Source organism: Erpetoichthys calabaricus, chromosome 9, assembly GCF_900747795.2.
Source record: "Erpetoichthys calabaricus chromosome 9, fErpCal1.3, whole genome shotgun sequence".
Classification (NCBI taxonomy): domain Eukaryota; kingdom Metazoa; phylum Chordata; class Cladistia; order Polypteriformes; family Polypteridae; genus Erpetoichthys; species Erpetoichthys calabaricus.
The window spans coordinates 70,386,222-70,404,095 of NC_041402.2; positions in this window are offsets into that span (position 1 = coordinate 70,386,222).

The window sequence follows — 17,874 nt, forward strand, 5'->3', positions numbered from 1 at the left end:
AGCTATTAATTATTTCAAATTCACCATCCATCTATTTATTTTATTAGTTTCCTTATTCTTATAAATCAGGGATCCTCAAGATCAGTCTGGAGGGAGCAGTGGCTCCCACATAATTGTGTAATTGCTTAATTAGAAGCCAGTTATTGCTGCTGCTGAAGCGATTATAGCTCAAGTAACATTTTTATACTTCATTTTATTTAACTCTCTTGTTAAGATTTACTTACTTCTTTTAGCCTTAAACAGCTGCATCCACTGTTTTTTAATTGCTTCCTGTTTTCCTAACCAGCTGCAAATTAACATTAAGATGTAGATGACAAATGAAACAGCAGGTCCACCTCTAACTTGGTCCCATTTACAACTCTGTGTATTCTTAATGAATTAATTGTATTTAATAAAAGATTTGTTTTCTTTCAGGAATGAAAAAAAAAACAGAGACAGATCAGTGAAACCAACCAGGAGATTTACAATCCAAAATCAAACTCAAATAACTTAGTGGAATTGTTACTGAAGACAAAAAAATCCTGACATACAATAACAAATCCCAAAAATGCTCATGTCGAAAATAAAAAATAAAAGAATCTTAAACCCTTACATTAAACACTGCAAACATATTTTTCTGTCTTTTTTCCAGAATCTTGGACAACTCAGAAGTGTGTGATGCTAATTTTTTACCCATCACAACAGTAATGTCGTATGTAGTTTAAACTTTACTGTCAGACAACATACTTTTGTTATACCTCAACTTTATGTTTAATGTCATCTTTATTCATTTTTGATTCTTATGTATGTACAGTAATCCATTTTGATTCATGGTGCAGGAACCCTGCGAGTGCAAAAATCCATGAATACCTTTTGCGACCATGATACCTGCATATTCTAAGTTTATTGCACTAAATAAGATGCAAAACGTTGTGAGAAACACAATGATAGAATGATCACTGCACAATCAAATTACATGTGTAAGACTGGCCACCAAGACAAAGATGTGTGTCAACCCCCCCCCCCCCCCCCCCCAAGACTGGTGCATGGTTCAGCAGTTATTTGATAAACTGTAACTTTGTACAACATGTAACTTACTATTTTTTAAATTTGTGTTGTCACACACGTGTACTTGGGAGACAGCTTAAGGGTTCTGCTGATGGTAGTTTGCAAATGCCTTCTCTCAGAACAGAAGACCACCTCTGATATCACCTCCATTGTCTGCCATCCTGGACACGCCCCTTCCTGCCTAGACGCCATATGACCAGCAGTTCGGTCATCTTGGAGTTAGTTTTATTCTGAACTCCAGTCTGAAAAGACCACTCCACATTTATTGCATGTTTTCTTTGTTTATTTTTGCTTCTAATTATATGCGGACATCATGGTGTTGCGCCAACTCTTTCACGTTGTTGTGTCTTACAGTGTGTGTATTTATGGCTTTAAATGAATGAAATGATTAATATTACAGAAGCAAAAGAAATCCAACAAAACACTAAGTAGAAAACAATAAACATTTGTGGCACAGTCAAGTTTGAAATGATGGTGATGTAGTTATGAAATTAAATCTCATGTGAACAGCCTCCTGAAAGTTATGTAGTTTTTCCTAGCATGATGTCAATGTACGTATGTGAGATTTGTAGATGTTGGACGTACTACCCAAATAAAATAATTTTTCAAACCAGACAAAATGACATGAACAAACAGGTAAAGGAGAAGAACATCAATCCAGAGAAAACTATAAATCTGAAGGGCGTAATTGTAATCCAGTTGTGCAGTGAAATTTTGAAACAAAAAGACACCATTGATTTTGATCCTGACAGCTTTGTATGGCTCACTTAGTGCCCTCAACTTTCACTCAGCAGCCCTCACTGCTCAATGACACAGTACTCCCGGGGTTGCTGGGATTTGCAGTCCATTTAAGCAGGTTTGCGGCATCATCTGTGGGTTCCAAAACTCACAAAATAATTTCCATGTAGTTATTTATGACAAATTAAAAACAGGCAGATCTGCAAATTGGATGGGCCAAACTGTATTAATTTTGTCAGTTTATTTACTATTGATTGCATTTATGGTTCAAAATTCCATTTTGCCTTTTTTCTTCCACGGAGTGTTCTTTTCTGCCTCTGAGCAGTTTGTGGAAAAAATATATAAAGATTCTCCTTAGCCTTTTAGTATCTAGGCAGGGTTTTTAATGGAATTCCCCCCTCTAAGATAAGATAAAATAAGATTACATAGCACTTTATTAATCCCCAACTTTTCATGTGCTTTGGGGACATACGTGCTTGGGACTCTTAGTTCATGATTATTTGCTAGGACATTCTCTTGGTGTTATATTCATATACTAACAAGGTGCACAGAGTTAAACAACACAATATAAAATACATAACACCATGGCTGGGTGAGTGTTGTCTTTATTTATATTCCAGCACATTTCCTGACATTGAATGTGAACTGGACTTCAATGAAGTCTAATACAAGACGTAGCAACTTTACTGCTGTCTGAATAACACACTGCAGTTTATATTTCGAGTGAAGAGCTTCATTGCCATACCAGACTGTTATGGAGAAAATGAGGACGTTTTCAGTGACAACTCAATAAAACTGTATCAGCACTGACTGGGAAAGGTGAAAGTTTTTAAGTTGATGAAGAAAAAATATACAGTTTTTGATAAGTCCAATTATGCTTTCATCACAGTTCTAATTATTAACAATGTTCACAATGACAGGATTCATGACAAACTAAGATGGCATCTAGACGTGAAATATTTCTGAGATGGACAAAATTATTTCAAAAGAAAAAAACATTGACAATAAGTGATTCCCTGTAATGGAAAGAATAAATAATGAAAAAGCAATAAGTAAAATCAAAACAAAAATTGAAATGAGCACAAAATCATGACAGTTGGGAAAGAACTTATTATTACTTAAGGAGTACAAACAGTGGCACTTATTGTAGCTGCGAGTGTCCAAAATTTCTGATGTTCTGCAGCTTTACCTTACTTCATAGAATGATTCAGGTAATCGTGTGATTAGTGTTCAAATAATTCTACAATCCTGATACTGTATCTTCATTTGAAACATTTTAGTAAAATTGAAAGCAAACAGTTCACACAAAAATATAGAAAAAATGATATTGATATTACAAAGAAAAGAAAATTGTTTGTTTACAGAAAGTTCTGTTTAAGGCTTACTTACAGTATCTTGTTTCACTTCTCTCTATGTTTGGTCATACAGTCATACTTTCAAATGTTCATATGTTCTTTAAACGTTAGGAAGATCAGGAGATGTTCAGCTCCAAAGCTGTGGAATGATCTGCATGCTTATACAAGAGATGCACCCTCAGTCTCAGATTTTGAATCCAGGTTGAAGACTTACTACTTTAGCCTAGCATACCCTGACTAGAGCTGCTGATTAGCTGATCATACTGTATTTCTGTTAGTCATTTGTACAAAAATATAAATAATATAATTATGAACTGATACTGATACTGTTTCCTTCTGTGGCACTTGGCATCACTCTACTTCCAGTGTCTTCTCCTGACCATGGAAATGTCACCTGAGATACTGGGAGCCTTGGGCTCATCAGATGGAAAGATTCCATTGTCAGATTGGATGACCCAGACTCAGACTCTACTACAGAATGCCCAAGAGGATGTGGGTGTCCAGTTGGTCGATGTATTCAGGATGGTGTCTGAATTTGTCTTTGATTATCTCCCTTATAATTGACCGTGGTTCAACATTTAATTAAGTGAAATATATTGCTGGGTTCCACTTATATTAATCAGTTTCAAATTACTTTGTTTTCCTGTTTGTTTAAACAAATCTGTGTCTATATGTGTACTAATTATGTAATAAATAATTTGTAAGGTTTGTATTTGCATTTTACCTGAGAACTTGTCACATTGCTCTGCTCCAGCATTCAGTGAAGTGTGCTATATGAAAATAAACTGAATTAAGTAACAGGGAGTCAGCAGAGTAGCTGAATACACAGCTTTATGGATTAAAAAACAACTCCTTCACCGTTAGGCCCCACTGCATGTTTTCCTCATCTACTATCTGTGTTTATAATCCTCAGTCAGTACGACTGACATTCTTCTACAATATTTTTGTATTTATATTCTTAATCTAAGACACAATTTCCATTAATCAGTTTGTTTTTAGAGGAAATAGTGTAAATACTGGAACTCCACATCCAAACAGAAAATAAATTTAACTTTCACACTTTCTCTGTAGAGGTGTCTGTGGCTGTCTGTCAAGTTCACTCATTTATCCACTTTAAAGCTCTCAATTGACACACTCATTGACTATTTCTTATGAAACAATATTGTACTGTTGTGACTGAAAAGGTTTTCTTTCAGATAGCCATTTTTTTGGATTAAGGGATTTTGTTTGTTCTTGATTTGGCAAATATAAATACAAATAAAGTTAAAATTAATTCTAACACCTCACATTTACAGTTTTACAGATTATTTTCTGATGAATTGCTTTTTATGAGTTTTATTTTGTGCGTAATTCATTTCAGTTACTTTTTTATTTTTGTACTTTTATTTCAATTTGGTTATTTATTTTCAGCATTAATTCAGTAATGTCATTATGTTGTCATTTTGCTTTTTGGTTTCTCATGTGGATGTCACTATCTTGTGCTTTCATTCAATGCTGTGGCCATAGTTTTGTTGCTAATTGTTCTGTTGATTTAGGCTTCTAAGGTGACCCTGTTTCCCCTTTTTATATCCTTTATTATGTAGGCCTGAAAAGAATTCCCAAATCCCATATGCTTATCAAACTGTCAGGATTAACTGCTGTTATAGTTCAATAGTTCCCCCTTTCTTTTAACTCTGTAAACCCAGGCAATTAGATAGAGTATCAGAACAGGTAGGAGAAAAGTTGTACATTTATTAATGTATTATAGATAATATTTTTTACTTTTCAAATATTATAACTTCTGCCATAAACAAAAAAGCAAATAGAATGTGGCTTTGCAAACCATACAACCTTATTGTGCTAGTAGTTTCAAGTGGCACATAAACTTCTAGTTGCACTTGATTCTGTTCTAAGTCAGCCCATAATCTGAATATGGCCTCTGAGAGATTGTCTTCTCAGGACCAAAAATAGCAGAGAGAGAGAGAAATCTGCTGACATCACATGGAAGTGCTCCACTCGCAGTGTTCAGAGGCTCTGTGCGGCTGACTAATGTCAGACTAATGAGACTAATTGACTGTGTGCAGAGGGTACAGACCTATAAATACCTGGGAGTGCAGCTGGATGATAAACTGGACTGGACTGCCAATACTGATTCTCTGTGCAAGAGAGGACAGAGCCGGCTATACTTCCATAGAAGACTGGCGTCCTCCAACATCTGCAATAAGATGCTGCAGATGTTCTATCAGACGGTTGTGGCGAATGCCCTCTTCTATGCCGTGGTGTGCTGGGGAGGCAGCATTAAGAAGAAGGACACCTCACCCTGGACAAACTGGTGAGGAAAGCAGGCTCTATTGTAGGCATGGAGCTGGACAGTTTGACATGTGTGGCAGAGCGATGGGCGCTCAAAAGGCTCCTATCAATTATGGAGAATTCAATGCACTCCACAGGAGTTTGGAACCATAGTTAGTTTCTTACTTTTGCCCAACGCTGCCAGTAATGAGCCCATCTGCCCAACCCTCAAATTACATTCAGTGAGTTAATGAAGAGATAAAATTGCACAGTCATCTCTTTAACCCAGACAGGAGGAGCAAGCTCTGCTTCTATCATTTACAGACCATCTGTTTTACATTCTTCATTTGCTTTGAATTTATGTATAAGTTATATTCAGGTATACATCACTAAAATACATACCGTAACTCATCAAATGAGCATGAACACTTTTTAAAAGTTTTACAGATTAACTTTATTAGTAGTTTTCTTTTTTCTGTAGAGAAATATCTGTGTCTTGGCCTTAAGAAATTTCACTCTGTGTAATGCAGAATATTAATTGAACCCAGCCATGAGCCACACCTCGAAGTGTACAGGCCGCTGCCAAGCCTCTAAAAGTCCATCAAGTGAGCAGTGCGTAGGAGGTGTTGGCACAGTCTTTTTCACATTCATTATGTAGTTCTAAGCATAATTCATTTGGTATTATAATCCCATCACTGGGTTCTAATAGGGTCAACCCTCATAAAATTTCTAACAATCATAAAGTAAGGCTTAAATGATTTAAAAATAAAATTCTTAAAGCACAACATTATAATGCCAGGTTTTCTCACACACTGCCACCCTATTTTTCTTTGTTATATTGTGAATACTTAATGTTGTATGCAGATGCTAAATGTTCCATCTGTATGTAGGGCAATATTTTGTATACAACACAGCCCATTCATTTTTAAATTAACGGGTGATGGTAACCTAAACAAAGAAAGAATCATGTCTGGACTGGACATCCTCTGTGGGCACGTTCACATGCACTCATTCACACCATGCCAGTCTAAAATTGGCAATACATCAAAAATGGCCATCTTTAAGATGCAGAAGGAAACCAGAGATCCCTGGAGAAAACCCACGGGCAAAATGTGTAAACTTCATACAGACAGTGTCCACACAGCAAACTGTTTTTAGGTCCGTGGAGCTTATTTTGACTCTGTTGAGGACCACTGTGGGTTTGGCATCCACCTAAGTTTATTGAATTATATACTGTAATTAAAAACAATGACATAGCAGAGTAGCTTTTATTGCTTCTACCTCATAGCTCTAAGGATCAAGAATAATGTCCCACTTGTGTTTTAGATGCTGGTGTGCCCTCTCTGCTTGGTTATGGGCTTCTTGCAGGTCTACTGGTTTGCTCCCACATGTCTAAGAAATGAATGTAAGCTTAAATTGCATCTGTAAATTGGTCCAATTCTGACAAACTTGTATGTAAGCATAAGTATGTTTTCTGATGGCACTTTATCCAAGGTATGGGCTTGATGAGTATCATTTGCCACAGTAATGGCTCCATTACCCTGCAACTCTATAATGGATAAAGCAGAGCCAGCAATAACTTCAGATGTTCATATTAGACAGACAACATAAAAATAAAACACAACACAATTATAAGAACACAACAGAAATGCCACAAGAGCATTTGTGCGTGCCACTTTGTTCCATTAAGTCTACTTACAGCAGAAGGCTACATAATTCTCTAGTTTTCTCATTCACAGATTTTCAAAGCCTTCCATCCCTTTGTTGCTTATCTTTTTGCGGAATATTAATGATACATCTGTACAAAAGAATTTTAAATCCACCATGGCACATACTGACATATTGAGATTTGTCTTATCAGTGTTGCCTACTCCCAGCACCACTCTCTTGCATCAATATTTTATCTCATTTATTTTTATAGAGCAATTCTAAATTACTTTCATTCTTGCTTACTTTAGTCAGGTGTGCAGCAATACCCAAATTTGTCATGGCAGCACTGTCAACGGCTTCTAAAACCAGGAAAATGGCATCTAAGACATTATTATCTAGTACTTTCACTTGTTATTCTTGCTCTAATCATTATGAACTATGCATTTGTCAGCCATTGTCCATCCTGACATACTTTGATCACACAATCCCAAATCCTGGAAGAAAACAAATGCATTTTATTCTGAAGATAATGAATACTGTATATACTTGCGTATGAGTTGGGACTTGAAACCCGAAAAATCGATCATAAAATCAGACCCTGACTTCTACGCCCGTTCAAAAATACGGCACTTTAATTTTTTTTTACATCTTCTTGAATTCCTCCAATATTGCATCAGTTTCTCAAACACAGCAGCACAGTTACCAATTTCTTTCAACACTTTAACGACTTTTAATTTAAAACCAGCTTCATATTTTCTTCTGAACGAACGCTCCATCGTTGATAAGGGATGCTTTTATGATAAAGGTGTATGAGAGTGTGAGATACAAAAAACAGAAAACAGTGCAAACGTTGCTTCGGAATAGTTTGGGTATTACCGTGTGGTCACGTAGGCACAATACATAGAGAAAAGGGCAGTGTGCTCCATGGTTACTCTCTCAAGTGGACATTAGCATGTCATAAACTCTTGGACCAATAACATGAGTTTTCCGCATTCAACTTATATGACCGACATTATAAAATACCGGAAATTATACGATAAAATCAAGTCCTGACTTATCCGCGGGAGAACTTAATTGTGAGTGTATATGGTATGTCTTCTATTAGAGCTTAACTAAGACTTAATGGCTGTATATGTCTTACTTCACAGTCTAGATGGAGGATACTTGAGGAAGTGAACTGTTATCATCTTTCCAGTTGTCACCCCCTCAGTATGAATTGTGGAGGAGCCAAAGGTAGTTATATCACATTACAATTTTTTAAAAATATTTAAAATTTCCAGAATTGGTAAAAAAAAAAAGTTAATTATAAAACTATAGCACATCTCTTATTCCTGGAAATATTTCCTGAATTTATCTTTTGTTACCGTGTCTAGAGCCTCCTGTGATTTTTTTCCTTCAATTTCTAAAATGGTGACAATTCTTCTTCACTTCAGTCTCAATATTAATTTCAGGAACAAAAAGAAATCAAAGGGAGCAAGATCTGCCAAATCCAGAAGTTCACCACAAGGTGCCCCCAACCTGTATGCTGTGCATTTCTCTTTTGTTACAATATGTTTTGTTAATAAATTATTTTAAAAATGATGCTACTCTGTTTTGTTCTTGAGTCTCTTCTTTCTCAGTTTTGTTGAAATTTCTGAAGTCTAATCCTTTTTGTTAGGCCTGTGTAGGCCAAAAGCCTTCTTCTTACATGTTGGGTTCAGGCTTATTTTGATGTGTAGGCCTTCTTTGAAGCTAAATTGTGGAGGTAAGGCCTCAATTTGACTCTCTTGCTGCAGTAAGCATCTTACCAATTGGTAGTTACTACCTCTTAAGCTTAGGATCCTTCTACAAATAATACATTGTGCTGAAGCTACAGTATATATTTACAAGTAGGTGAGAAGGGAAATTTGATATACAATCAGGAAATTTGCTTCAGGTCTCCGCCTCAGAGTAAGGAACATTATCAGCTGCACCGCTCTTTCCTTTTCCCAGTAGGGGGCACCTTCAAGACCCATAACCATTTCCTTTTAGCTCCACCTTTCCGTCATATTGTGTGGCCCTCAGTGGTGAAACTGCTCACAATTCTCTTCTGTGAGAGAAACTTAGGGTCAAGGGTGAATGTGCGAGTATCTGGAGGTAGAGCCATGGTGGGCCTTGAAACATACTGTAGCTGGCCTGGATATTCAGTTCTTCCTATCCATCTGTGTTTATTTAGTGTTATGTCTGAGTCTTAAACCATAATAAAATGATTTTGTGGGGAGGGGTGCTGCTACAAACACATACCAAAGTGTTTCCGGGCTTGCAGAGTTCAGCAGGTGACCCACATTGGCTCAGACAGCTCTTCAGAAACAGAGCCGAGGTCACTTATTTATTTGTTGTCCATACTCCGGCTGCAAAACCAAAAGGGAAACAAAGCAAAAAATGAGCAAATTTAAACAATGAAAGGAACTTGTATTTAGACTTAAGTTGTTCCTCACATTCTTTAAGGAAACAATTGTGAACACTTACAGGCAGGAGTATTTTGGACATCAAATTATGCCTTGCAATGAAAACAAAAATTACTTTTAGAATATGACAATATATTGTACATGCCTTTCACTAATGGAAAAGATTTAAAAAATGAAAACAGGTTAACTGATACAAGGGACCTGCAGCATGGGTATTCATCTACTTGTGCAAAACCAAGTGGGTGTTTTTTATATTTTATATATAGAAATATTTTCCACTATAACCTGTTCAAGATTATATTGGGGTCACTCCAAAAAACAGCACTGTATGACTTCTGGCAGCCTCAAGATTAACTCAGCTCCTCCCACATCCTGTAAGATTCCGGTTTCATAGTGGGTAAAGGTGCGACACTGGAAAAACCACTGTAAATATTTTCATAGATCACTTTACCTTCCTGTAAAGTCCTACAGAGCAGCACATGGAAAACCATAGTCACTAGCAGAGGTGTATTCTTTTCTTGTCTCAGATGACAACTGGACGTCCAGTGAAGAAGAGCTACAGCCAAGGGGTTCAAAGAGGTAGAAGAAGCAAGGATTCACCCCTTGAAGTCTCCACTTGACCCAGAGTGAATACATAAAAGGCAGGGATGGATGAAGGCCTAGCAGTTTACATCTGGTTGTTGCAGCAGAAGAAACTCCATCTTATGAAAGGTGCATTATTCACTTGATGCAGGAGTCAACTAAGAAGGAGAAGGAGAAAGCCAAGAAATGAAAAAGATTGGCTAATAATGAAATGATAATAGACCAAATAAGATCTGGAAAGAGCCTAAGATATTCAAGAGAAAAATATTTGTGTTGATTAAATAGCCTGATTGCAGATTGATCTTTCTTTTCAGTGGTTAGCATGCCCCTGATGGTTACAATATGTAAATCAATTTATATAAAATGGTAAAGTCAGTCTGTCATGTGATTACCTACAAACTACTGGGATTAGAACCCTGATCTTCGTCTGAATCAAAACCATATGACCTGATCAGTTCTGAATATTCAAAAAAGTTTAGGTATCAGTAATCTTGGTGGCATCATGTGCGGTTGTTTGTTTTTAATGACATAGTGATTGACAGACCAAGTGACATGTCAGAATGGAGAAGAACAGCAGAGACATCTGCTGAGCATCAAGCAAATCCCTAAAGCCAATTACATGATGAAGAAGGTCATAATACAAAGAATGACAAAGAAGTGCAGCAACATCTGCTGAGCATCAAGCATATCACAGAAGGTGATTAAGTAAAAAAGAATGAGAAAGAATATGCAGACAGGGTGCTGAAACACATAGACAAGAAAGGAGTAATCCTGAATATAGCCTGATATGTTCAGGAAATATAAAAAAAATGGTGGGCATAGAAGTTTATTGTAATAAAAGCATAGTCCTCAGTAGTCCATCTATTGATAACCTCCAGGACACAATACATATGTGTTCAGAATTCATCATCAAGTATAAGTATTGTGTTAATTGATCATCAAAACTCATCCTTTATAACAAGTCACTTCACCTGCCTGGGTGCCAATTGGAAAAACAAAAGAAATGTGACTAATTGTATCTCAAATGTTTGTAGTACTAGGGTGTTGTACCGTGTTAGCCATTATGAATGTAGAGAAAAGCCAAGCAAAATGACACCTTTTATTGGCTAACTAAAAAGATTACAAAATGCAAGCTTTCGAGGCAACTCAGGCCCCTTCTTCAGGCAAGCGAAAGCTTGCATATTGTAATCGTTTTAGTTAGCCAATAAAAGGTGTCATTTTGCTTGGCTTTTCTCTATCTCAAATGTTGTAAATCATCTTGGATAAAGGTGTCAGCTAAATAAGAAATAAAAGGTGACAAAGGGACTTGTGGTCGTGACTTGTGGACATGACCAAATGTCACACAAATGAAATGAGCCACCAGATGTTATTTTAGGACAGTGGGTCAACATGTTTACCCAGTGAACAGATATTGCACAATGTGTCTCAGGGTATATTTACTCATAGGGTCATTTATAGGTTTATTGTCGTCACGTGTACCAAGTACAATGGAATTCTTACTTGCATGCAACCTGTCACCACTCCAGTGATTATAACTACCTTACTTTGAAACTTCTGTCTTCCTTACCTGAAAGATCATATTTGTCACTAACAGACAAACATAATAAAATCATTTCTATCAAATATATATATAAAAAATACTTGTTAAAAACCACAATTATATTAAGTTAAAAAGTGTACTAAAAATAAAATATAAGTCTCTCATATATCACTTGTAAAATAAAAGGTGGGTGCTTTTTGCTAAGATTTTAAGAAGTGGTTTTTGAATGCTGATTGATGAAAAGCACCCACGCTTTTATTTTACGAGTGATGTATGAGAGACTTATTTTTTATTTTTAGTACACTTTTTAACTTGATGTAAGTGTGGTTTATAAAAAGTATTTTATATATATATATATATTATTTTCAACTTTTTAGTCTTGAAAAGTTTTCAAATATTCTCGAATGAAATGTTCTAACCGATACTAACGCCATCTATTGGATAATATTTCTATCCATTACTAGCGCCATCTATTGATGAAATCTTGAACTATTCTTCATATGAAAATTTCATTTCTTAATTAAACATGGATTAATTGATCAATTAGTGAAATTGATTATTGATTCATGTATTGTCATCGGAAGTGAGTAAGTGTGCAAAATTTCAAGTCATTTGGACGATAGGAAGTGGGATAAATATCGATTATAAGATTTGTACCAGACAGCAAACTGGTGAAGTTAATACAAGTGTGGTAATAATAATAATAATAATAGATTCAGTTTCATTAATATACTAGCAAAATACCCGCGCTTCGCAGCAGAGAAGTAGAGTGTTAAAGAGGTTATGAAAAAGAAAAGGAAACATTTTAAAAATAACGTAACATGATTGTCAATGTAATTGTGTTGTCATTGTTATGAGTTTTGAGCTTGTTATATTGTTTACAGCAAAAATCAACAAAAAATAATTCGGAAGATCTGTCAACTTAAGCACAATATGTGGAGGATTATCATGATGTACTGAAACACTGAAAAGAGAGTTTATTAAAGTTCTAAAAGACCATCTCTAAGCAGCTCCACTTTGAACTTGATTGTGACGTTTACAAAACTCTGCTAGATATGTGTGACTAAAGAATTCATCACTACTGATCCATTGATAACAACTGGTTTGCAACCTCCTCCCAAGGGCCAGGCTCGTACAGTCACGACTAAGGGACACATACATATATTTATAGACACATACATACATACATACAAATATATATACACACACACACACACACAGACACATATATATACATATATATGTTTACATATCTACACATATATATACATATCTACATATATATACACATATATATACATATCTACATATATATATATATATATATATATATATATATATATATATATATATATATATATATATATATATAGACATACATATATACATACATACATTCACATATATATATATATATATATATATATATTTATATATATTTCAAAATCCCCGCGCTTTGCAGCGGCGAAGTACTGCTTTTAAATTTTTATTAAGAAGAAAAGAAAACCTTTTTAAACTGAGGGAAAATATACCAATAACAATTTGTTAAGGATCTGTTTTTTTGTGAAGCTGTCTTTACACAGCTTCTCCGCTGTTTTATAAACGAACGCCATATAAGTCCATCCTTTCTGCTTGCTTCGCGGTTCTGTAGTGGTTTATTGTTCGTCTATTACGATTGTTTTTATAAACGAACGCCTTATAAGGCCATCCTTTTTCCTTGCTTTACCAAGGAAGCAGCCTTTTTATTTAATGCACAGGTTCTCCGTTGTTTCATTGTTCGTTTATTACGATTGTTATAGTTGTCTTTGTATACCACGTTGTCAGTTGAGCACTCCGGTTGGAATATGACCAAGCTATGGAAGCTTACTGTTGAGAATGCAACGTATAGTTGTACAGGAGAAAAATGGCAATCTTTTGTAGGTCTATGAACTTAATTTATGCCTGTATGCATCAGTCGCTTCATATTCTTTTTGTACCTTATTAATTGTGTAATGTGTTTTTTGAACAGGTTTGATTCATCGAAGTGATCACTCGTGCTGTGTTCAGTCAGTCACTCGCTCGCTTCTTATTGTTTCGCTGCCTTCTCAATTGTGTAATGAATGTTTTCTTCAGCGCTCTTTGTGGCTGTTCCTTGTTTTCAGTTTAAGTGATTACGTAGGAGGCGTGATGATGCGATACGCGACTCCGCCTCCCACGGCCATCGAGCTGCACTCCATTATAGTATATGGACAAAAATTCCAGTTATGACCATTACGTGTACAATTTCGAAATGAAACCTGCCTAACTTTTGTAAGTAAGCTGTAAGGAATGAGCCTGCCAAATTTCAGCCTTCCACCTACACGGGAAGTTGGAGAATTTGTGATGAGTGAGTGAGTGAGTGAGTGAGTGAGTGAGTGAGTGAGTGAGTGAGTGAGTGAGTGAGTGAGTGAGTGAGTGAGGGCTTTGCCTTTTATTAGTATAGATATGTTTGTATTCATGCTAATTACTGCATTTGTAAGTATTACACAATGGTTGGCCTGTTACTTCGGACTGCAGTTAATAAGATTGCACTGAACTCTTTAGAAAGTTAGACCTTGTTGTTAGACCTTTCACCCTGGTGTCCTCTCTTTCAGAGACACCAGTCAGGCGGGCAGTCGGACGCCCTTTATCTCTTTTGAAAGGGAAATGAGTGAAGTTTCTTAACTGTATAACACAGTCTGAAAGGATGACTACGACAAAAGAGGTTGTAATGTTTTTTTTGTAATTCCTAACAATAGATATTCTGTATATGTGAATTAGTATGAGTTGTCAAAAGGAATGCTGAATTGGATAGGAGGTCATTCCTTCAGTTATTTCTAATAGTTGGAGTCATCCCTGGATAGAGCTCTAGGAGACAGGAGATTGAAGCAGTTTTAAAAGTCCTGTGAAGTTCCAGGATGCAATTCAAATTGATTTGACCATAGTTTGTAGAGTTGAAGGTTAAAAATGATTGCCTCATTTTACAGAGCTTACAGCATATTTAACCATTCAGACATAAACAACATAACAACATCTTTAAAAAGCTCTTTATTGTACAGGAATAACAGCTCTATTTTGTTGCAGTTTTTTTTTTGTTGTCTATGCAATTTAAAATCTAGTGCAGTAATCTATTTCTTAATATGAGCATTTCTGGGCTGCTCACGCCGCTTTTCAGGAGAAAAGCATTAAGTCACAAAGAACTATTGTCAGCATTTTATTTTATTTTATGAGTCGTGTGTTGACGTAAGTGACCTGCAAGATGTAAAGAAAGGTTGGCTGAAGGAGAAAGCTCTCAGTGGTGTGTTAAACAGATGATGATCTGCTCTTTATTTATTTTCTGCACTGCCTCTATTAAAGCCATCTCTGGAGAGTCAATGCCTTGTTCTTTTTGTTTTTTGTTGTAATTTTCCTTTTAATTGCTTTGTAAAGCCAGGCAATTCACTTTTCAGTCCAAAGACGTGTGGTCAGGGTGATTGAAGACTCCAAAGTGGCTTAGTTTCATTGTGGGGGTGTGCGTGAGTTTCTTGGGATACAAGCTAGGTCTGGCTCCCTATGACCCCCCCTTACAGGTAATAGGCAAAGCAGACTGATAGAATGAATGGATGGATTTAAGAAACACATTTTGCCTAACATGTCTAGACAAACTTCCTCACTTTTAGGGATTATAGGGAATGTCTCCAAAATAACAAACACGCACTTAGACACCAGGGCAAGTCACACCTCACCTTACTTTATTCACATGTAAACAATCATGTTCTTTGCACTCCTGTATACATGTGCTCAGTTCAGAAGATCGCCTATCCAGTACGTGCTTTCTTGTAACTTGTGTTAGCTTGTGACATCTGGCACTTTCACAACATCAATGTAACACACTGGCTCTCCTTAGCTCCTTTCATTAGCACTGGTAGAGCATGTTGTTGTACCCACCAAACAATGAAACAGCTTGGGATTCAGGTTGGCAACCCCCTAGGCAGACACACTGCCCAGTCCCACCCTCCAGAAATGACCCGCTATCTGCTGCAGCCAGGTGTTATGTCTGCTGCTCAGATCCTCAACAATTTGGCCCCTGTAAGCCAGATCACCCTCAGGGAATCATGCCACATGGCCATAGTGCCGTAACCGACGCTTCCTCACAATAGAGATAATGTGCTTCATTTGGGACTCCATGAGGAACTGCTCGTTCAACATAAAGTCAAACAAGCTGTACCAAAGGTTTCACCAAAGACACACAGTTCCAAAGGAGTCCAGTCTTCATCTCAGGTCACTGCATAGTGTCCATGTCTCGCAGTCATGTAGCAAAACAGGAAGCTCCAGGGGCCTCATGTATAAACAGTGCGTACGCACAGAAATGTTGTGTAAGAACGTTTCCACGTTCAAATCGCAATGTATAAAACCTAAACTTGGCGTAAAGCCACGCACATTTCCACGGTAGTTCATACCCTGTCGTACACAAGTTCTCCACTCGGTTTTGCAGACTGGTGGCACCCAGCGTCAAAGCAGTGCTACTGTTCCTGTGTGGTTACCTTTTTTTTTTAGATCCACATCCCTGAAGCGACTTTATAAATACACTGAAATTAACCGCATATTGTTTATTACTTTAATGCATCTGATTGTAATTAACCTGTAACAATATAATGGTCAACAGAATGGTCAAACTATTCCAAATACCATAACTGCTTTAGCGTTGTTACTCTCACTGCACCTTCTTCTTCTTCTTTCAGCTGCTCCCATTAGGTGTTGCCACATCGGATCATCTTTTTCCATATTACTCTCACTGCACCACTCGGAGTATTTATATCACTGTATCTGAGTGTGAATCACAGCTGTACAGCAGCTGATCAGAAAGAGAATTATCGGTATACAGCATCAAGCACACGCTGCCTCAGCCATGCTGTCTATTGAACTGCTCTCATATGGCAAACGCTTCAGAGCCTTTCCTGTACGGACCTCGCAGTTCAGAAACAGTTTCATCCCAAGAACTCTAAACTCACTCAATCAGTCCAGCAAGTGCTCCTTGTAGAACTGTTTGTACTTATAAGTACAATTACCTCACTGTAAACTTGCGATACAGTTATAAAATTGCACAACTTGAGCCACTTTATAAAGCGCATATTTACATATGATGACGATATCATTTTTAAGATGAAATGCAGCAAATATTTTTATTATATTATACAGATAAAACTTTAACTTCATTTAAATAATCAATATTGTTAATAATTAAACATGTGAGGACACGGTGCCGCAGCGCTAGCAAGAAGCTGGTGCTCCGTTCACAGATTGTTCCTGCCTCACGCTGTATTCTTGCTGCTGCTGACGCGACACTGGAAGGATAGATGGATAGAATAATTAAACATGTACTACGAAGATATTTCGATGTTCCTTAAAAGTTTTGAAGAATCAGCATTCTAAGCTTACAGATGACTTAACGTCTGTTACAGAGCTGATTGTGTGGCGATTGGGTATTTGGAGAAAGAAAAGTAAGGACAGGAATTGGAGGTTAGTATGTTTGAAAGAGACAGTACTGCTATAATAAAGTATTTCATCAAGGGCTGGTGCAGCAAGCATCTTGCGTGAGACATGAACAATCACTGCGCCACTGTGTTTCCATGTTTAATAACATGCTTTAACTCCTATGATCATGAAAATGATATCACGTAAACATCTCAGTATTTTAATTATTCAGAGAGCTGTAATATCACAAATGTAATGGATTCTGTGTCCTGTTGGAGGAAGAGAAAGCCCGGAAGCACGTAGTGATTCACACACATAGAGCACATAGAAGAACACATACAATACAACTTAACTTGCTACTTTAGTTACGATGGGAATGAGAATCTAGTAAATTAAACGATTTTAAGATGAAGTTTATGAGGTTCTACTTTAATGACAAAATAAACTACTTGATTAAAGTGGAAATTTAGAGATTAAAGTTCACATTTCGTGCTTTTTTCCCACTGTGTGCCTTTTTTTTCTCTGTACCCAAATAAGCTTTCATATGACACTCGGACAGTGGGCTACAACTTGCCTTTTAACGGTAACTTTGATATGTGGCAACTTCTTTTGTATTTTGGGCACTGTGTGACTTTGTCAACTTAAGCTTTCGAGTTTCTCCGACACGCTATGTCACTTGATCAACTTCCTTTTGTTGTTTATACCACTGTTTAAACCAACAAATAGTACGTTTTTCCTTGCCTCCACTTGGTATTCACTGAAATTCTTCTATTTTCCCTTGTGCTTTTGCCATTGTCTTTTCACAGAAGGCTGAGCT